Here is a 23914-nt window from a genome sequence, read left to right as displayed (position 1 = left end):
CAGCGATGGTAGCCGCGAGCCGCCCGGAGAAGTGCGGCCAGCGATGTATTTCTCGGCCACGTAAGGGAGCGTGCGTGTGAAGACGGCCAGCGATGGAAGCAGCGGGCCGCCCAGAGAAGTGCGGCCAGCGATGTATTTCGCGGCCGCGTACTAGAGCGCGTTGTTCGGTGTTTGTTACAAGTAGTGTATACCACAACAGGGATATAGTCTTTTGACCCCATTCTTCAATCTATGCATCAGTGAATGAATTATGGGAAAAAAAGAAAGCCTCAAGAGCGGGATTCATCTCAAGGTGAAAGAATATCAATGATAAGATTCGCTGATGACATTGCTACCCTAAGTGAAAATTGTTGGAACTTGCCCACTCGTCGCTTTAGGGTGCCTAAAGTTTGTTGCGTTCTCGCAATGCAAACAAATAACATTAATCATTTAATTTCAATAAAGCGTATTGACAATGCTTAACTTTGGATTTAGAACAAGTGTCGCAAACGGTGGGCGACCTGCAATATAAATCAGACTCCTAGCTATACACAATGTTCAAAAAGTAATTGATAGGGATCACTACAATCTGATATCACTGCGCTAATACTGTCCTCTAATGCCCTTATGCTGAGCCGATCTGAGTGGTCGAGGCTGCCACGAGCGGCGCTCGTATTCACTTCTTTCAGGTGCCGCTCCTATCGGGGCGCGGTCCTTGTAAGAGCAACATTGGCCGATGTCGTTTCACCGCCGTCTCTAGTCTTTCTTTCTTCGTCTTCGTTCCGGCACTTGTGGTTACGCCAGAATAAAAGTGAAAAAGAACTGCAAGATCTGCTTAATATAAAGAATAGCCTAATGAGTATAGAATATGGTTTGAGAGTAAATCGAAGAAAGACCAAAGCAACGAGAATCAGCAGAGATGAAGACAGCGATGAAGTTAACATGAAGACGAACTTAAGGAATGCTGCCACCCAGACATCAAAATAGCCCATTGCGGACGGAGTAAGCAGAACTTGAAACTTCCTGGTGCATTAAAACTATGTGCCGGACCGAGACTCGAACTCAGGACCTTCGCCTTTCGCGGGTAAGTGCTCTACGAACTTCTTTTTGTTTCGTTTTTGTTTTTGTAATCTCATTTTGTTCGTTACAGATCGTTTTAATTGTTCGTGGCGGACGTCCCCTGACGCCCGTTGAAGTTCATTATTGATCCAGTCACTAAGTTTTTTTTTTTTTTTTTTTTTTTTTTTTTTTTTTTTTTTTTTTTTTTTTCAGAGGGCAGCTAACCCTCTGACCGAACACGCTGAGCTACCGTGCCGGTGCGAGCTACCCAAGCACGACTCACGCCCCGTCCTCGCAACTTTACTTCTGCCAGTGTGTCTCCTACCTTCCAAACTTTGCAGAAGCTCTCCTGCGAACCTTTCAGAACTGGCACTCCTGAAAGAAAGGATACTGCGGAGACATGGCTTCGCCACAGCCTAGGGGATGTTTCCAGAATGAGAAATGGTAAGCAGAACTGAACAGACTAGCACTGGCGAAAAGCGCATTCCTAACTAAGAGAAGTCTGCTACACTCAAACATAGATCTTAATGTGAGGAAGAAATTTCTGAAAATCTGCGTTTGCACTGCATGGCAGTGAAACATGGACCGTGGGAAAATCGGAAAAGAAGAGGATCGAAGCATTTCAGATGTGGCACGACAAAAGAATGTTGAAAATTTGGTGGATTGATAAGGTAAGGAATGAGGATGTTCTCCAGAGAATTGGCGAGGAAAGAATATTTAGAAAACACTGATCAGTAAAGGGGCAGAATGCTAGGGCATCTTCTGAGACATCACTGAGGGAGCTGCAAATAACTGAGGATGCAGGTTGCAGGGAATAATCTGACTGCCTCGGGCATGGATGTGTGTGATGTCCTTAGGTTAGTTAGGTTTAATTAGTTCTAAGTCCTAGGCGACTGATAACCTCAGAAGTTAAGTCGCATAGTGCTCAGAGCCATTTGAACCAATTTGATAATCTGAAATGAAGAGGTCGTCGCAGGAGATGAATTCCTGGTGGAATGCATCAAACTAGCCACAATAATGATGAGACACACAGACACACACACACACACACACACACACACACACACACACACACACACGCACAAACAAAACAAGGCAGCTGCCAAGAATTTCCGTTAATTGCTTAAGCAGGTGTGCAGTTCGTTCTATGTGCAAAGGTGCAAAATGTTGTCCTCTTCGTCAACAGTTCATGTGAGCAGAGAGATGAAAATTAAAAGAAGGCAATTCTGGGCTGTATGGTGATTCTTCGTTGCGGGAGTGTCATCATTGCACCGCGCTGTGCGCCAGAGAGTTATCGTGAAGAAGTGTGTGGACTCCATGAAATCAGGCGAAACACATCAACAGGACTTGACAGTTGGAGTCATTATTTTCGTGGCATCTTTACGTGTTCAGTGTGCACTCAGAACTGGAAAGTTCGACACGACGCGATCGATGGGCATATAAGAGACACAGCGCTACACATATTCACAAAACTTCACCCGATATTCACTGCAGGTTTAATTTCGCGTCAGACTGGAAGTTGAAATAAAACAGCGTTAGCAAATGCACTACTGGCCGTTAAAATTGCAACACCAAGAAGAAATGCAGATGATAAACGGGTATTCATTAGACATATATATTATACTAGAACTGACATGTGATTACATTTCAGGCAATTTGGGTGCATAGATCCTGAGAAATCAGTACCCAAAACAACAACCTCTGGCCGTAATAACGGCCTTGATGCGCCTGGGCATTGAGTCAAACAGAGCTTGCAATGTCGTGTACAGGTACAGCTGCCCATGCAGCTTCAACACGATACCACAGTTCATCAAGAGTAGTGACTGGCGTACTTTGAAGAGCCAGTTGCTCGGCCACCATTGACCAGACGTTTTCAGTTGGTGGGAGATCTGGAGAATGTGCTGGCCAGGGCAGCAGCCAAACATTTTCTGTATCCAGAAAGGCCCGTACAGGACCTGCTACATGCGGTCGAGCATTATCCTGCTGAAATGTAGGGTTTCGCATGGATCGAATGAAGGGTAGAGCCACGGGTCGTAACACATCCGAAATATAACGTCCACTGTTCAAAGTGCCGTCAGTGTGAACAAGAGGTGACCGAGACGTGTAACCAATGGCACCCCGTACCATCAAGCCGGATGATACACGCTTCCAATGTGAGTTAACCGCGATGTCGCCAAACACGGATGCGACCATCATGATGCTGTACACATAACCTGGATGACATTTTGCCATTCGTGCACCCAGGTTCGTCGTTGAGTACACCATCGCAGGCGCTCCTGTCTGTGATGCAGCGTCAAGATTAACAGCAGCCACGGTCTCCGAGCTGATATTCCATACTGCTGCAAACGTCGTCGAACTGTTCGTGCAGATGGTTGTTGTCTTGCAAACGTCCGCATCTGTTGACTCAGGGATCGAGACGTGGCTGCACGATCCGTTACAGCCATGCGGATAAGATCCCTGTCATCCCAACTGCTAGTGATTCGAGGCCGTTGGTATCCAGCACGGCGTTCCGTATTACCCTCCTGAAACCACCGATTTCATATTCCGCTAACAGTCATTGGATATCGACCAAGGCGAGCAGCAATGTCGCGATACGATGAACAGCAATCGTGATAGGCTACAATCCGACCTCTGTCAAAATCGGAAACGTGATGGTACGCTTTCTCCTCCTTACACGAGGCATCACAGTAACGTTTCACCAGGCAACGCCGGTCAACCGGTGTTTGTGTACGAGAAATCGGTTGTAAACTTTCCTCATATCCATACGTGATAGGTGTCGCCACCAACGCCAACCTTGTGTGAATGCTCTGACAAGCTTATCATTTGCATATCACAGCAGAGACCAAGAGATGAATACACTAAGCAGATTGAAGAAGGATGTAGGCTGCAGTAGGTACTGGGGGATGAAGAAGCTTGCATCAAACCAGTCTCAGGACTGAGGATCACAACAACAAACAGCACCTTCTTCCTGTCGGTTGAATTTCGCGTCTGTAGCACGTCATCTTCGTGGTGTAGCAGTTTTAATGGGCAGTAGTGTACATTGCTGGAAAGAATGATAGTACGTCTTTTTGGCGGATTCCAGTTCACTCAAAATTTATTGTAGCAACCGTGTATGAGGAATACATGAAATGATTACATTTGCAGATAAGTAGCACAAGCGGTTCTGAGGTACCAGGTATCGACACATACTGCATCACCTGTGGTAGGACGTGGTGTAGCCCCACAGACGCCAATGCAAGAGCTGACTCTGGTATCCAGATAGCAAATACTGTCTTGGGATACGTTATATCAAGCCTGATCGACCTGTTCGCGTAGTTCTGTATGAGTTGTTATCTGATGAGTCGCACAAGTCACTTCTCGTACCTTCATGTCCAAGACGTGCGTGATTCGAGACAATCCAGAGATCAGGCCAGGGAAGTTGCTGCACATCTTGCAGAGCGCGTTGAGTTTCACGGGCAGTCTGCAGGCGAGCACTATCTTGGTAGAACAACGCATCACCTTCCTGCTGCAAGAACGGCAAAAGAACAGGTCTAACAATATTCTGCACGTTAAGAGCGCTGATTAGCGTCCCCTTCAGAAACACCAAAGTTATACGAGTGTTGCAGCGTACTGTAACCGAGCCCGTAAGGACTGGGTGGGGACAGCGTGTCTTGGACGAATGCGCTCTACGAGGCAGCGCTAATTAGGTCTACACTACAGAATGAGATTTTCACTCTGCAGCGGAGTGCGCGCTGATATGAAAATTCCTGGCAGATTAAAACTGCGTGCCGGACCGAGACTCGAAATCGGGACCTTTGCCTTTCGCGGGCAAGTGATCTGCCATCTAAGCCACCCAAGCATGACTCACACCCCGTCCTCACAGCCTCACTTCTGCCAGTACCTCGTCTCCTACTTTCCAAACTTTACAGAAGCTCTCCTGCGAACCTTGCAGAACTAGCTCTCCTGAAAGAAAGGATACTGCGGAGACATGGCTTAGCCACAGCCTGAGGGATGTTTCCAGAATGAGATTTTCACTCTGCTGATATGACACTTCCTGGCAGATAAACACTGTGTGCCGGACCAAGACAGAAACTCGGGACCTTTGCCTTTCGCAGGCAAGTGCTCTACCATCTTAGGTCTGCACTGTACGAGAAACGACCATCACTTGCTTTCAGGCAAAATCTGCTTTCAGTCCTGAGGACTATGGTGCATCATTCTGTCAGCCAAGTGATTGTACGAGGTGCATTCAAGTTCTAAGGCCTCCGATTTTTTTTCTCCAGACTGGAAATAGATAGACACATGTTCATTGTTTTAAAATGAGGCCGTGTTCATTGTCAATACGTCCCAGAGATGGCAGCACCGTACGGCAGATGGAATTTTACCGCCAGCGGCGAGAATAAGAATTGTTTTACATACGTAAAATTGCGACTTTTTCCTTACTTGAACAGCGTGCAATCATTCGTTTTCTGAATTTGCGTGGTGTGAAACCAACTGAAATTCATCGACAGTTGAAGGAGACATGTGGTGATGGAGTTATGGATGTTTCGAAAGTGCGTTCGTGGGTGCGACAGTTTAATGAAGGCAGATCAATGTGTGACAACAAACCGAAACAACCTCGGGCTCGCACAAGCCGCTCTGACGACATGATCGAGAAAGTGGAGAGAATTGTTTTGGTGGATCGCCGAAAGACTGTTGAACAGATCGCCTCCAGAGTTGGCATTTCTGTGGGTTCTGCGCACACAATCCAGCATGACGACCTGAAAATGCGAAAAGTGTCATCCAGGTGGGTGCCACGAATGCTGACGGACGACCACATGGCTGCCCGTGTGGCATGTGGCCAAGCAATGTTGACGCGCAACGACAGCCTGAATGGGACTTTCTTTTCTTCGGTTGTGACAATGGATGAGACGTGGATGCCATTTTTCAATCGAGAAACAAAGCGCCAGTCAGCTCAATGGAAGCACACAGATTCACCGCCACCAAAAACATATCGGGTAACCGCCAGTGCTGAAAAAGTGATGGTGTCCATGTTCTGGGACAGCGAGGGCGTAATCCTTACCCATTTCGTTCCAAGGGGCACTACGGTAACAGGTGCATCCTACGAAAATGTTTTGAAGAACAAATTCCTTCCTGCACTGCAACAAAAACTTCCGGGAAGGGCTGCGCGTGTGTTGTTTCACTAAGACAACACACCCGCACATCGAGCTAACGTTACGCAACAGTTTCTTCGTGATAACAACTTTGAAATGATTCCTCATGCTCCCTACTCACCTGACCTGGCTCCTAGTGACTTTTGGCTTTTTCCAACAATGAAAGACGATCTCCGTGGCCACACATTCACCAGCCGTGCTGCTATTGCCTCAGCGATTTTCCAGTGGTCAAAAAAGACTCCTAAAGAAGCCTTCGCCGCTGCCATGGAATCATGGCGTCAGCGTTGTGAAAAATGTGTACGTCTGCTGTGCGATTACGTCGAGAAGTAACGCCAGTTTCATCGATTTCGGGTGAGTAGAAAAAAAATCGGAGGCCCTAGAACTTGAATGCAGCTCGTATGACGGCAACAATCGAATCGTGCACGTCGATTGAAAGACAGGCAAGAGTAGTTGCTGTCCGTAGTCTCACTCCTAATAACCGGTTCTCCAGATTTCATGTTTACACATGTGCGCTCACAAGCGCTGTACGACCTGCTACTGCTGACCTTACAATACGACGAACTTGGCGGGCACCTGTGCTACGTGGACGTCCAGAACCTCGTCTACGGGTATGAGAATGTTCACGTGATCACTGATATCGGCATCATTGCGCAACTGACGTAGCATGTCCAACTTGCGTGGCAATTCTCCGAAAGTACCTTCCCGCCCTCAGACGGGCCACAATTTGTTCGCTTTCAAACTCGACCATTTAGCGGTAGAAAGCGCAATGGCGTCTGTGTGGCATGGTTGCCTGTCTGCTCCACATGTCTGCACCACACTGAACATTCTGGCTATAAGCATTCCCTTATTAAAGGGTAGACACAGATGACGCTCTGTTAGCTATGTTGGTGGACGACACTGAAACCATAATCAATACATCTACTGTCCCACAGGCGGCTTATGCCGCTATCAGATAAAAATTGGTGTCGTCTTTCCAGGTGTACAATTTCTTTTCTTTACGGCAGTGAATATGGTGGAAACTGGGAATCACGAAATTCGATGCTACTCTTCTCGTGTTCGGGCCCTTGAAAGATCTCCTACAGATCCACGGAATTAATGAATCCGTTACTCATCCCAAGTGTTTTGTATTCTAACGAGAACAACAGACAATATCATTAAAGAACGGAGGACAAGAGACTGCGAAGAGACGTTCATAACGACTACAGCTTCTCGGGATTGGGGGGAAGGGGGAACTCCAGACTCACCTCTCATTGTTACACTGATTGGCCAAAGAAGCTCGGCGCAAATTTCCTTCCCGTCTCATCGCCTCATCGTCCGCACCGCACAATAATATCCACCTCCCGCAGTCTCCGGCCTCTTCCCCCCCAGCCTCTGGGCTGGCTTTAAATCGGAGCCGAGCCGACGCCGGCCAGAAACTTGGGCCTAAGGCGTTTATCTCGCGAATTATACCGGCGCGTCTGGGCGGTGTTTTCCGTAGCTGGCGCTCGTTCTCCTTCTGTTCTGCACCGCCACCTCCCTCCTACAACTCCCCCATCCCCCATCTAGCAGTACAGTGGTGTGTAGCTCTGGGCTGCTGTGATGATTTACGACGTCGCCGCTGTGGTAGTAATTGTGCTGCTTCCGGGAAGCGCCGCCAGAGCTCGCCGCTGCAGTTTATCTCGAGACGTCAGCCGCTTGGTTGCCAACCTGCCAAGAGACGGAGGGAGTGGGCGCGCCCCGAGAAAGGCTCGGGGAGGCGCTCTGCTGCATCTGTTATTGTCGTCCTCTCGCCTCTGTGGCGGAAAATACAGCGCGAGCAGATTTTTTTTCCCCCTGGCAAAAACAGAGACATTTTCAATAGGAGGAGTTCCACAGCTGTAACAAATTTTATTGTGTGGTTCACTTTATAATACACACCGACAGCTGCTGGCTGAATCTATTTATCGTGCTACCATCTTAGACCTGCCAGACAACTTCAAAAAGTAAGATACGAGTTGCTACGGCAGGTAAAGTAATTACTCTGCACTACACTTGAAACTGACACAGACGCCGGCCTGTGTGGCCGAGCGGTTCTAGGCGCTACAGTCTGGAACCGCGCGACCGCTACAGTCCCAGGTTCGAATCCTGCCTCGGGCATGGATGTGTGTGATGTCCTTAGGTTAGTTAGGTTTAAGTAGTTCTAAGTTCTAGGGGGCCGATGACCATAGAAGTTAAGCCGCATAGTGCTCAGAGCCATTTGAACCAAGTGACACAGACACTAACACTCTTTTGCAACATAGTCGTCAAGTCTCTGTAAACACAGATCGGCATGTCCCTTATGGTGGGACATAAAATCGCACAGGAGACCTGCAGCCATGATGGGGAAGGCACTTACACTAATGCTGTATAGGCTACAATAACTGGTTGCTTGTTCAGAAGTTGTTGGATACTGTCACATTCTGGGTACCGCCCTTAATCAGAACATCAGAAAGAGCAGTCTTCCCACAAAGTATGGAACCACATGTGTCAGCTGTCAGCATCAATATTCTACACAATTCGTACGAGTCCATATTTGCTACGAAGACTTGTCTTTATGATATTCTGATGATGGTCTGTCCCCGAAACGCATCAGTAAACAAGATGGTTCAGATGGCTCTGTGCACTATGGGACTTAACATCTGTGGTCATCAGTCCCCTAGAACTTAGAACTACTTAAACCTAACTAACCTAAGGACATCACACACATCCATACCCGATGCAGGATTCGAAACTGCGACCGTAGCAGTCACGCGGTTCCGGACTGAGCGCCTAGAACCGCGAGACCACCGCGGCCGGCAGTAAACAAGAATTTCTTAACAGCAAATGACCATCTATTCTAGAGACCTGTTCCGTTGTCTCATACGTCTCCCCAAGTTCTACCAATCGTTCAATTCCTGCAAGACAGAAATCCACTCTTCGCTCACGGAGTATTCGAGAACTGCTGTGCGAAACACCTCATCGTTGGAAAGTCTCTTTCACCCTTACCAGATGTTCTCTCAGCTTGCGGAAGTGGTGGAATAGCATAATGTAAAATGTGGACTTCTGTATCATCATCGTACATATCGGTCCGCCCCGGTAGCTGAGTGGTCAGCGCGACAGCATATCAAACCAAGGGGCCCAGGTTCGATTCCCGGCTGGGTCGTAGATTTTCGCTGCTCAGAGACTAGGTGTTGTGTTCTCCTAATCATCATCATCATTTCATCCCCATTGACGCGCAAGTTGCCGAAGTGGCGTCAGATCGAAAGACTTGCACCCGGCGAACGGTCTGCCCGACGGGAGGCACTACTCACACAACATTTTTTTTTTATCATACATATCTATGCCGTGTTAGTCAAATTGCCCGTACCATTTCACAATGGTTGGATGCGACATTGCATTTGGACCACATATCGCCAGATTTTTAAGGTGAGTTCGTTTGCAGCTTAAGACGTTTTGTCCAGAGGTGCCATACTGGGACCCGTACTTCAACTTCGGAGTGCATTCCGTTTGGCGCGTCATTTGAGTTTCACACTGTGATTCACCTGTCACACGTACCGCAATAGAACTGAATCTGCAGGAAACCCAGGACATCTACTGTCTTCTGACAACGCGCCGCACTTGTTTCGCAGTGGTCTTAGCGTGCTACGACATGTGTGACTAACGTGCCAAGCGACGTACTGGCCATGCTGTAGTTCAGTAATGGCAACATGTTCAGTGGTAACTTTAGCATATCGGTTAACATTTGCTATAAAGGACAATGTATCACTTGAAACTCCATGTATCTGAGGTCGCCTTTGATCAATTGACACAAAATAATGAGGGTCTCTTGTACCAGACACTGTACTTCCATCCTCAAAACGTTTTTCTTGATCAATTTTTGCATCTTCAATTATTTTCTTTTTTTAATATAGATAAACTCAATGCTATGCACATTTTTCTGACAACATCAAACTGGGCGCTGAAGTGCAGCTCTTGCTGCTAAACGCTTAACTGCCCCCGAATTCCATCACAAGGTGATTTCCCATGGCTTGTTCCGAAAAAATTCCATTCTGCAGTAATGCCAAAATCTCTTTTATGATGGCAAAAATTAAGGAAACTCTCAAAATTTTTGTACGGCGTGGCAGAACCGTAACTAAAATAATGAATATGCTTAATTTCTTTAAAAGTGCACTTCAGGTATTTGATGAAGTACGCTAAAAACACATGCACTGTAACTGTGTCATGTCGATGGCAATCACTGATTACGCAGTAGCTGACGCTTTTTAGGTCTTCATTATCTTTGTAGTAAATGACAAATGCATGAATTGTAGCTTGACTATTTTCCCAATGGAATCCTTGAACTGCGTCTTGGACAATAAAGGAGTAATTTTCAGCGGAATCCATTAATATAATCAATTCTCCTGGTTTGAGACCTCCTTTAGTGCAATGAAAATGCTTGCTCCGATGCTTTGCAGTGTAGTTCTGAGTAGAAATGGCCAAAAGTTTTGTAAATATTTTGGACAATAAAGGAGTAAATTTCAGCGAAATCCTTTTATATAATCAATTCTCCGGGTTTAATGCCTTCTTTAGTGAAATGAAAAAGCTTGCTGCGATACTTTGCAATGTAGTGGTGAGTAGAAATGGCCAAAAGTTTTGTAACTATTTTGGACAATAAATGAGTAATTTTCAGCGAAATCCTTTAATATCATAAATTCTCCTGGTTTGAGGCCTTCTTTAGTGAAATGAAAATGCTTGCTCCGATGCTTTTCAATGTAGTGGTGAGTAGAAATGGCCAAAAGTTTTGTAACTAATAGTTCAATGAAATGTTCAACTGTCATTTCTCTGCTTTCAAGTGTATCTCTGTAAGTGTGAACTAAATTCTATTCTCAGGATCAATATCTAGAAAAGTGCTTTCCAAATATTCCTTTACATTTTTATTCCTGGTCATAATTAACAGCGATGAAGCATGCAATCCTTTGTTTCCAAATCACAGACAATTTTGCTCAGTAATATTTTGTAATTGTCTTTTATTGGGCTATATGCCAACATTAGTTTCACGTTTTGGTGTATTGTGCAGAAACAAACTGAATGTGAACCAGCTGTGCCTACAGTCACACACCAGTCTGACCTTAATTCACGAAATTTGGAAAATTCAATTTCCTGTCCAGTTTTTATTGTGGTCGCAACGAACATTTCTTTTAAGTTGCTCAGTGTCTGCCCCAGTAGCTGAGTGGTCATCGCGACAGAATGTCAATTCTAAGGGCCCGGGTTCGATTCCCGGCTGAGTCAGAGATTTTCTCCGCTCAGGGTGTGGGTGTTGTGTTGTCCTCATCATTTCATCCCCATCGACATGCAGTTCGCCGAAATGGCGTTAACTCGAAAGACTTGCAGCCGACGAACGGTCTACCCGACGGGAGGGCCTAGTTGCTCAGTGTTAAGTATTTTTGTTTTTGAACCTTGGAGCTGCTACGTCTCACCCAAATAACGTCTCCGTTGGCATCACGAAGATAAGTGCCACCCATTACAGTCCCTCCAATCAAGGGAAAGCCCTGGCAGTAATTGCAACTGAATTCGGATTGTCCTTGTAGCAGTTACAAACGCTGACCACTTAGTTACAGAAGCAGACGTATTCCTTCATCATCACGAGATCAAAATGCATCACCTCATTGTATCTACACTCCTGGCTCTCGTATGCATTGTATACTACCGTCACTTTATATACACTCCTGGAAATGGAAAAAAGAACACATTGACACCGGTGTGTCAGACCCACCATACTTGCTCCGGACACTGCGAGAGGGCTGTACAAGCAATGATCACACGCACGGCACAGCGGACACACCAGGAACCGCGGTGTTGGCCGTCGAATGGCGCTAGCTGCGCAGCATTGTGCACCGCCGCCGTCAGTGTCCGCCAGTTTGCCGTGGCATACGGAGCTCCATCGCAGTCTTTAACACTGGTAGCATGCCGCGACAGCGTGGACGTGAACCGTATGTGCAGTTGACGGACTTTGAGCGAGGGCGTATAGTGGGCATGCGGGAGGCCGGGTGGACGTACTGCCGAATTGCTCAACACGTGGGGCGTGAGGTCTCCACAGTACATCGATGTTGTCGCCAGTGGTCGGCGGAAGGTGCACGTGCCCGTCGACCTGGGACCGGACTGCAGCGACGCACGGATGCACGCCAAGACCGTAGGATCCTACGCAGTGCCGTAGGGGACCGCACCGCCACTTCCCAGCAAATTAGGGACACTGTTGCTCCTGGGGTATCGGCGAGGACCATTCGCAACCGTCTCCATGAAGCTGGGCTACGGTCCCGCACACCGGTAGGCCGTCTTCCGCTCACGCCCCAACATCGTGCAGCCCGCCTCCAGTGGTGACGCGACAGGCGTGAATGGAGGGACGAATGGAGACGTGTCGTCTTCAGCGATGAGAGTCGCTTCTGCCTTGGTGCCAATGATGGTCGTATGCGTGTTTGGCGCCGTGCAGGTGAGCGCCACAATCAGGACTGCATACGACCGAGGCACACAGGGCCAACACCCGGCATCATGGTGTGGGGAGCGATCTCCTACACTGGCCGTACACCACTGGTGATCGTCGAGGGGACACTGAATAGTGCACGGTACATCCAAACCGTCATCGAACCCATCGTTCTACCATTCCTAGACCGGCAAGGGAACTTGCTGTTCCAACAGGACAATGCATGTATCCCGTGCTCTAGAAGGTGTAAGTCAACTACCCTGGCCAGCAAGATCTCCGGATCTGTCCCCCATTGAGCATGTTTGGGACTGGATGAAGCGTCGTCTCACGCGGTCTGCACGTCCAGCACGAACGCTGGTCCAACTGAGGCGCCAGGTGGAAATGGCATGGCAAGCCGTTCCACAGGACTACATCCAGCATCTCTACGATCGTCTCCATGGGAGAATAGCAGCCTGCATTGCTGCGATAGGTGGATATACACTGTACTAGTGCCGACATTGTGCATGCTCTGTTGCCTGTGTCTATGCGCCTGTGGTTCTGTCAGTGTGATCATGTGATGTATCTGACCCCAGGAATGTGTCAATAAAGTTTCCCCTTCCTGGGACAATGAATTCACGGTGTTCTTATTTCAATTTCCAGGAGTTTATGTACAATGCATCATAACTAAGATAAATTTAACAACTTCCAGACGTCTTGACCACACTTTTTATTGTTTCTAAAATTAACTTACGCATTCGGTCAGTTTCAAAGACTCATAACTGGCGTCAAAATATATGAAAGTGTGTTACATTACATCCTTGTTTAGAGACATAATTTAATGAATAGAATATGGGTTTCTAGCTTACCAGTGTTATGTCAGTCATATAAAATTGTTCATTAAATGCACTGTATCTCGCCAACATTCTCTGTCACAAGTGCGAACTATTACCAAAGGACAAATTGGAAACCAAATGGACTAAAGCGCTAGACGGAACTGGCTGCATGATATACGCAGCATTTGTTTGTCGCTACTACATTTTTTATCGTCACATCAGTAAACAATTCATGGAAATCACTTTACAATGTTATAAAAAAAGATTTATTTACAAACAGTATGTAACAGATCTTGTGCTATGGTATAAGAGGCCAACTGTGCGTTAACAATCAGTTTTTGTCAACTTACAACCTACAAATTACGAACATTAGTAAAAGTCATAAATACTATTTTATAAAAATTTACAAGTTTAGAAATACCAGTAGCAGTTGAGCCACTTACCACTCACTTATGAAGAACAGGTGGCGCCCATACATTGACATTTCCGCCGATGGGACCAAATGCATAAATGATGCACAGAAACAATTTGAGAACGAGCAATCTTGGAACTCCATATATCAGTAAGTTCTGTCACTAGTACATGTGCAACCACCCCAGATTACCTTACCTATTAAAAACTCCTTAACCACGAAACATTATATCACAATATCAGTGCAATATTCCCGATAATGATACGTTGGCGATTCTGCTACCTTACATCATTTGTTCCCTTTTATTTATGCGTCACAATTCTTATCGAGGAATCAAAGATAATTCTTACAGAAATAGGTACAAGTAACCATAAGCAGTAACTGTATGTATGACAATTGATATAAAGTAGTAAAAATTAAAAATTACTGTGATTAGTAAGGGGCAGGAAGGGAGTAGGTTTGGAATTTGCACACTTAAAATCTTATACATAAGATCTTCTGCCGCTCTATGCCCATAAAATTCTGATCTTTGAATCATAAGAGCTGTAAAATGCGATGTAGCAATTAAAAATGGGTGCGGTGAAAAAACAAGATTAATCTTGACAAACTGAAAAATTGGCTGTTGAACGCATCGTCAGCTTCAGATGATGGTGCTGTCTGAAGATGGCCTGTGCTTGGTATGTGCCGAAAACACTTGTTTTAAATAAAGTACCATCGGCATCTATACTATTTTTCACAAATTTTGTACTGAAAATATCGTTTAAAAGTATAGGCTAGTGACTGAAAATATTTTATGAAGTGAGAAATTTAATTAAAATAACGCGAAAGTGTTGTGGAGAGTTTTCAATTTGTGCCATGCACCGTCAACCACTGAGTAACCACCTACGAATACTCAATCGGGCCATGACCAATGCGAGCGAATGACTCCACTTATGTAGTGAATAATTAAACTTTTAAACATCTTATGTCAAAAGCAGAAACCAGGAGCAAGCCACACAAAGATGCATAGCCTTGGGATTAAAATTCGCAATGGTACAGCATTTATCAGAAATAGAATACTGTGTAGCGGCGAACTGTAGTGCGTAACCATCTGCCGAGGCCCTAGGATTGCTTTTGAAAAAGACGGAACGTCGTAACGCATAAAGAGATTTTGGAAATAATGGGAAGTGTTGGCCGTGCATATGAAAGTTACTAAAGTACACGCAAATAGCCGCTTCGTCTCACAGTATTTTCATACTTCAACTTCAACTTCGTAAGTCCTATTGTAACGTTTCCTGTACTATTCTGTCCTCATGTTCCGGAAGAGGTATCTAAAGTTTCTAGCTCCTAGCAAGGTTACACTCTGGTCTTGTCATTCCTTAATACACTCTCCATCAACCGGCAGTTGTGGCCGAGCGGTTCTAGGCGCTTCAGTCGGGAGCCGCGCTGCTGCTGCGGTCGCAGGTTCGAATCCTGCCTCGGGCATGGACATGTGTGATGTCCTTAGGTTAGTTAGGTTTAAGTAGTTCTAAGTCTAGGGGACTGATGACCTCAGTTGTTGAGTCCCATAGTGCTCAGAGCCATTTTGAACACCCTCCATCGATGAGCGTCTCTTACTTATTCTCCTCCGACGGTCGTATGGAGAAATATATCTGCCGGGACAGCAGTGTTGCACTGTTTCCTGTCGTCTACTTTGTGGAGCCTGTGGCCTGCTGCGCCATCTATACTATAAACATGAATAACTCTGGTTGATTAAGACAGTGTTGTAGCATACTCAGGACAAAACACGTTTCGTAGATCACACTTGCTGTCAGCCTTGAGTCTCGTGCTGAAGGCAGTTCATTATCGACGAACGCTCACAAGATACACGGAATCGACGTCCTTACATCGAAAAAGTAGCATACACCATTTTTCTCTTGATTTTACTTACCCGCCGTATATTTGCAGATGAACTGTCTAAAGTTGAATGCTTCATTCAATAGTTCTAGGTATTTGAGCGACGAATTGTACAGGCTTGTAAAACTTTGCGAGGTGATCCGGTTTGGCCGGCCGTTGTGGCCGAGCGGTTCTAGGCGCTTCAGTCTGGAACCGCGCGACCGCTACGGTCGCCAGTTCGAATCCTGCCTCTGGAATGGATGTGTGTCATGTCCTTAGGTTAGTTAGGTTTATGTAGTTTTAAGTTCTAGGGGACTGATGACCTCAGATCTTAAGTCCCATAGTACTGAGAGCCATTTGATCCGGTTGGTTTGAAAACAATTCGTAACGCACTGCATAGGCGACGCCTTATTGCCTCAGATGTGAAGAACACATGTGGAACACCTTCTTTAATTGGTGTGAATGGATAGCAAGTTGAAACAAGTAAGGTACGGATAAATTATTGTATATCTTATTAAGATAGGCCAAACGTGATATTTGTCCCCAGAATATTTCAATTTTTCATTTAAAACAATCTCTGCTTACTGCGGCTGGACTGGGCAAGCTTTGCGCTCGCAGAAGGTTCTCGTGCTCCGCGGGTGCAGCCGGGTCTTTCCGGCCCTTCTGTCTCCCCCATCACTGCGATATTCCGATCTGGTGTGTGAGCGAGACGGCTGTTATGTCGAAGGCAGCACACGCGGGAAACTTAGGAAGACCTGTTTGCAGACTTATGACTTCTAGGAAGTGAATATCTGAGCACTTTTTTATAAGCAGGAGTTTATCACGTTGGTATACTTTCAACTTTTGATTGTTCAGCCAAAGCAATAATCTTGAGGACGTGATTAAATTACTACCTTAGGTACTGCTGATACGATGAGCAAAAATACAAAATACCTCACACATACACACGTCTAACATTAACGAACTGCCAGCAGGCAGGAGTAACTTTGATCAGGTAACTCTGTTAATCAATAAAACGAAAAGGCAGTCCAAGTAGCAAATATTTTATTTTTCATTCGCTGACTAGTTTCGGGCCGAGACCCATTTTCAAATCAACATAACAAAATCGGATATGGCCTTTCCGAAGATGTCAAAAAATTTGTAATGTACACTTACAGTGCATACGGATAACATATTCTCAGAAGTCCATTTTCGACATTGTCATTTTGATTTGAAAACCGGTCTCGGCCCGTAACTAGCCATCGAATGAAAGATAAAATATTTGCAACTTGGACTGGTTTTCCGTTGTAATGACTTAATTTTTAGTTTTGATGTTTGTATATTAATGTACTTTTCCATATTAGAACATACAGAGTGAACATTAATAAAATCAACAAGCTGCAATGACCGATTCTTGACTGGAAACGGAGGAAAAAGGACAAAAAGAAATTGTTCAAATGTGTGTAAAATCTTATCGGACTTAACTGCTAAGGTCATCAGTCCCTAAGCTTACACACTACTTAACCTAAATTATCCTAAGGACAAACACACACACCGCTACGGTCGCAGGTTCGAATCCTGCCTCGGGCATGGATGTGTGTGATATCCTTAGGTTAGTTAGGTTTAATTAGTTCTAAGTTCTAGGCGACTGATGACCTCAGAAGTTAAGTCGCATAGTGCTCAGAGCCATTTGAACCATTTTGAAACTCACACACACACACCCATGCCTGAGGGAGGACTCAGACCTCCGCCGAGACCAGCCTCACAGTCAATGACTGCAGCGCCTAAGACTACTCGGCTAATCCCGCGCAGGGAAAAAGGGCAAATGCAGCAAAAGACGTCCTATGAGGACGTGTTCGGAGGTGCATCGTTGCCACGATAAATGGCACTGTCAAATGAATGTTCCTCTGACGGCGTACCGTGTGTTTAGTGTGTGTTTCAGGCTGTATTGTAGACGTAGCGTACTCTAAGCAGCAGATGTAGTGTAATGACGTATAGGTTTGTTTATAAATGACTTTCTTTTGATATATGACCATGTGCAGACTTCGTCACCTACGTCAGTTACAACCCACTTCAAAATGACTTATATTCTTTTTAAATTGTCACAGAAGGGTTCTTGAACGAAACTGTAAACATCAGTTGAGTCGTAAGCAAAGAATTTCGTCACTTGGGCCCATTGGTTTGCGTAAACTCTTTCAATTTAAATTTCGTTTGTTTCTCCTCAGAACTTATATTGACACACGTTATCTTGACTTAATCGATATCAGAATCACACATTGACTAAATTTTTCAGATGCGAAGTTGCGATGAACGCTGTCAAAATCCAATAATCTTGTCAAATATATTATTAATCAGTTCACATAATTCTCCATAAATAAGTCCTCAGAACACGTGTTTCAACTTTAGTAGTATCCACTATTTTATTAACTCCCTACATACAGACGTTCTGAACTTGAGGCTTAACAAACTAGGACTGACATTTTCAGTAAGATTAAGCTCTCTATGACGTCATTGTTATACAAAAAGAGTACAAAATTTCATTTTCAATTTTTAGAAGCACGACGCAACAACTCGGTTCCAGGATCTTCTGTTGCTCTTTGGCTGTCGACCCGCGACGTATAGTGGCCAGAAATTTCCTCTCTGGTCCCGGCAGCGAAGATGCTGTCTCCGTTCGTTGCGCCGCCCTCTCCGTACATGAAACATACAAAAAATACAAAAAACTTTAGATAATTCACAGCTATTACAAAAATATTACAGAAATACATAAACAAAACTAAATTAAACTTATATTCACCTGCAAACTGGGCTGACACTGGTGGATGGGTGACGCTTCAATTTCGCGTCCCACTACATACCCCACCCACAAGCTCAGTTTGTCAGGTTTTAACCGAAAATAAGACCTTTTCTGTATACCATATTTAACTGTTAATACATTTTCCTCACATTTTACGTAATCTAGAGTCTTTGTTCTCAGATAGATTTAATCCTTTTAATACGATATTGTTGTGACTATTTGTCATTTACTCTTAATGGTGCTATTAGGGTAATTCATAACCGAATGTATGGAGATTACTCCTCTTCAATTAATAGTTGCTAGTAAATACTAATTTAGTACGTTCTTTATCGTTGTTACATTAGGACAGAGCGTTCAAATTGTGATAAATTAGTTGCAGTTTTATTCATTTACTAGAGTTATTCTTTCCAAAAAATGTATAATAATAATAAGTTTCTCACAATAACTAATAGTACTATTTACCTTACTTCATTCTTTTCCCTAATGCCTTATTTATGTCTGAGGTCAAGAAGAAATCAAGCAAAACTTTCTTTAGCATCTCGGCACGGCTTTATTTACCTTCGGACACCTTGTTGGGTAATGGCAATTTATTTAGGAGAAACAAGCGAGAGGGCACCGTTTGGTGTGTTCTATATTAACACTATTACAAACCTCTATTAAAGGCACTCTGCTATTTTCTCGTGAGCCATATAGCTCTGGACGCCCATGGTCCCTAAAATTATTGACCATCCCCTTTGGTTCCTACTATCCGATTAAACATGAAAATATACAAAATTCCTTTTGACCTAATAGCAAAATTTCTTTCATATAAATCCCTCTTTTGGTTATCTTTCTCCTTTTGAAGTACCAGTAGATTATTGTAGAACACTTGTTTAAGCTTTCTGTTATTTCTTTAAATAACACGTAACTATCACGAAAAACTTCACATGAATAAACTATGAACGCTCTTCCGTATGTAACATATACTAAATATTAACTTATTAGGAATGAAGGGTTTCATTTGATCAACACTATATAATCCTTTAATTACACCTGATGAAGGTACCATAAGAAGTAACGCTTTGGGATGTACAATCTTATGTACAACATATGGACCTTCAAAGATAAAGAAGAATTTTCTACATTCCTTACTGATCTTCGAACTTTTAGGATGTGATCGTACTAGCACAAGATCTCCTACCTGAAATGAGGGTTCTATAGCATGTTGATTATAACTTTTAGTTCTCCGTTCGGCATTTTTAATAATCTGTTCGCAAACTTTTTCGTCTGGGATGCATTGTTGGATCTCATTTACTGGTGGCCAAGGTAGAGCAGCTAGTAAAGGCTCACCTATAATTCGTAGAGTAACATTTTTCTTTCCTTTACATAATACGGTAAGCCACTAATTAGGACTCGTATTGGATGACTTTCAATAATTGGTTCTTCAATTAATTTAGCACGGTTTAAATGCCATTTGAAATAATTCCTATAACCTCTCCACCGTTTAGAATATGGAGGAGGGTCTAGCAACTCTAAAGTTAAGTGTTGTTGTTTTCCTTTTGACCAATAATGTTGTTTAAACTGCTTAACAAAATCCTCCCAGTCCCTAAATTCAGTTCTATGCAGTACTGCCCATTCCGCAGCTTCTGCTTCTAAATGTCCTATTACAAATTGAATACGTTTTTCATTACTCCATTTAGGAGATAATGATGTTTCAAAAGCTTTTATAAAGATTATAGGGTGAAGTTCGCCTCCTGGTTTGAATACAGGAAATCGACTTGCTACATTTGAATTTGTCGTCATATCATCCCAACATTCTGCGAGAGACAACATAGTTGGATTTTGTTTAGATTGCAGAGACGGAGTTGCATCGGATTGGCTTGCCATGATTTCTTTATTTGTATTGTTGTCGTCCGAGCTAGCAAACACGATGCGACTGTTGTCTCTGATTACGTTATTACTTCTACTACTTGAAATGTTTTCATTATTATCTAATTCCGATAACCGTTTAGTAATTTCCTGTATTGGATACGCGGTTAGCTAATATCGATTCTTCACTGTGTTCACGATGTGAACGCTCTGTACCTTCGTCAATGTTATTATCTTTGGAGGTCTCAAGGTTACTGCATATTTCCGTAATTAAAAATTTCATGTTTTCCATTTCAGTATGATCTTTTTCTACTTGATGAGTTAATGTCTCTAATTCTACATTATCTATTGAAGAAATCTCTACAGGTTTGGTAGAGACCTCTTTAATAGATTCTAATAATTCTCTACGAACAGTTTCTGTTTGCATAGAAAATTAATCTCGTAACATATCGTTATTTTTCTGTAGTTCATTTACAACTAAGATATTGACATTATCTAGTCTCTCGGTTAAGTCAGTAATATCATTTCGCATACGAGCTTTTTCCTCACGTGATTCCTGGATATGTTCTTCTAACCTTTTACAATTATCAGCAATCTTATTACTAAGTCCTACTAGTTTTTCCTGCATTTCAACTTCAGAAGCCTCTATTTTATCACTTAATCTAGCAGTAGATTCTTCATTAGATTGTTTTAATTCCAATTTTAATCTAGCAATAGATTCTTCGTTAGAGTGTTTTAATTCCTCTTTTAATCTGGCAGTAGATTCCTCGTTAGACTGTTTTAATCTAATAATAGATTCTTCGTTAGACTGTTTTAATTCCTCTTTTAATCTGGCAGTAGATTCTTCGTTAGACTGTTTTAATTTAGCGATCGCCCTAAAAAGGGATCTCATGCTCCTATCGGACATAGACTGCTCTTCGTCTGACATTTCACTTCCCGACATTATTGTAAGATATTAACTAGTTACACACGCAGACTTGTAACCAACAATCCTGTAAAAGCACACTCCCTATGTACAACACTCTCCACTTCCAACTTGAAACAGACTCACCGGACACTAATATTGTAATTTGTAGTTCTCGATGATCAGTGTGCTGCTATGGGCTGCAGATGTAACAGCCGTCGATGCAGCCGCTGAGATGCTGCGACCCCGCTTCCGCAACCGGCAGGACGCTGAGTCGAACACCGGAGACGTCACTGGCTGCAACCACGCCCGGCACCGCCGTAGACAGGCGAAGCCCTCAGCAACACCTTTAATACCAGCCGGAGGAACGCCCCGCAGCTGACGTACTGGGCCTGTTAGTTTAGGGAGAAAAAGGGTTGTCGGGGTTTGCAGCGTTCAGCTGCTGCCCAACAGATGCGCCTTCTCGTGGAATAACTGCGTGACCGTACTGCTCGGCTGCGCTCCGTCAGATGCCCACACCCGCGAAGTCGCCGCTGGCTGGTGAAGGCTCCACGAGAACTCGCGTTGACTTCCGAAGGACTCTTGATGTTTTGTTTCGTACCTGTGTGCCTTAGTTGCACACAAGTCCTGTTTATAAGGTCGCCACGGTGTAGTGTAATGACGTATAGGTTTGTTTATAAATGACTTTCTTTTGATATATGACCATGTGCAGACTTCGTCACCTACGTCAGTTACAACCCACTTCAAAATGATTTATATTCTTTTTAAATTGTTCTTGAACGAAACTGTAAACATCAGTTGAGTCGTAAGCAAAGAATTTCGTCACTTGGGCCCATTGGTTTGCGTGAACTCTTTCAATTTAAATTTCGTTTGTTTTTCCTCAGAACTTATATTGACACACTTTATCTTGACTTAATCGATACAGAATCACACATTGACTAAACTTTTCAGATGCGAAGTTGCGATGAACGCTGTCAAAATCCAATAATCTTGTCAAATATGTTATTAATCAGTTCACATAATTCTCCATAAATAAATCCTCAGAACACGTGTTTCAACTTTAGTAGTATCCACTATTTTATTAACTTCCTACATACAGACGTTCTGAACCTGAGGCTTAACAAACTAGGACTGACATTTTCAGTAAGATTAAGCTCTCTATGACGTCATTGTTATACAAAAAGAGTACAAAATTTCATTTTCAATTTTTAGAAGCACGACGCAACAACTCGGTTTCAGGATCTTCTGTTGCTCTTTGGCTGTCGACCCGCGACGTATAGTGGCCAGCAATTTTCTCTCTGGTCCCGGCAGCGAAGATGCTGTCTCCGTTCGTTGCGCCGCCCTCTCCGTACATGAAACATACAAAAAATACAAAAAACTTTAGATAATTCACAGCTATTACAAAAATATTACAGAAATACATAAACAAAACTAAATTAAACTTATATTCACCTGCAAACTGGGCTGACACTAGTGGATGGGTGACGCTTCAATTTCGCGTCCCACTACACAGAATAGTCCGGTATTCGTGTCGGGAACAAGTCGAGATGGTGTCTGTGTACGGACAAGAGGATGGAAAAGGTCGAGAGGCAGCAGGTTCTACCAAAACAAGGGGCGCTGATGACCTCGATGTTGAGCGCCCATAAACCCCAACACACACACACCGAAACAAGTACCTTCGCAGACACCAACCATGTAATACAACATTTCATGCTCTTTTATGGTGTTTGTGTGATCATGGGTCCCTTCAGAGAGACGAACGTGGAGGAAGGGGGATTCAAAAGAATACTGAGACGATCCCTAATACTAGCTCCAAGCAAGTGGCCCGCGAACATGGTGTAAGACATGACAATCGCATCCTATGGAGGCCTCTATGAACATCTGCTGTGATGTCGTTGTAACTCAGCTGTGTATTGCGTTCTGGGACGATTTGTTGTCGCTGCAAGTACACAGTCTATTTCCACACACGTATTATAATACCTTTATTCCCCATTTCAGTCACGAGCTTTTCACAAACACAACTTTTATTGAATACAATTTACTCGGGTTTCCAACCGCGTCAATTGCTTAAAACTATACGAGCTTTCGGCCAAGCACTCCTTGGCCAAAAGCTCGTGTAGTTTTAAGCAATTGACGCGGTTGGAAACCCGAGAACATTTCATCCAATGTTATCGCCGCGAGACTCTGCATTCATACACAACTTTTATTGACGTAAGTTCACAAGGTGAACAACAGACAAAAGGTAACAATAACAATGCCAGTTAAAAGTCTCCTAATTGAGGCAAACAAAAGTTCACTTCTAATTTTTTACAAACGTTCGTGCTAACACACACACACACACACACACACACACACACACACACACTAGTAAGAGTCCACTTCAGAGAGGAAGACGTAATGTTCCGCGGTCGAAGTACACGAGGTCGGCAGACGGAGTGAACTGAAAATCGGGGCTGTTTCTAGCCCCTGACTGGCTGTCCCCAGCCAATCAGGTTTTAGCGTAGTGGTACTTCCTGCAGGTCGTGGCTCGAGCTCCCCCTGCAGGTAGTAGTGCTCCGAATGTCTGTTTCCATGATCTTGTATGTAAATAGCCGGTGTTTACCTTGGTGCTTTTGGTACACCTTCGACATAGACAACCTCGATCTCTATAGTGTAATATGGGTTGCCGGCCCTCAGGGGCTACCTTGGCTCCGGCATAACTTTTCCTCAGG

Source organism: Schistocerca cancellata, chromosome 9 (genome assembly GCF_023864275.1).
Source record: "Schistocerca cancellata isolate TAMUIC-IGC-003103 chromosome 9, iqSchCanc2.1, whole genome shotgun sequence".
Classification (NCBI taxonomy): domain Eukaryota; kingdom Metazoa; phylum Arthropoda; class Insecta; order Orthoptera; family Acrididae; genus Schistocerca; species Schistocerca cancellata.
The sequence above is the reverse complement of the archived record's forward strand: the minus strand, read 5'-3'. Positions refer to the sequence as shown.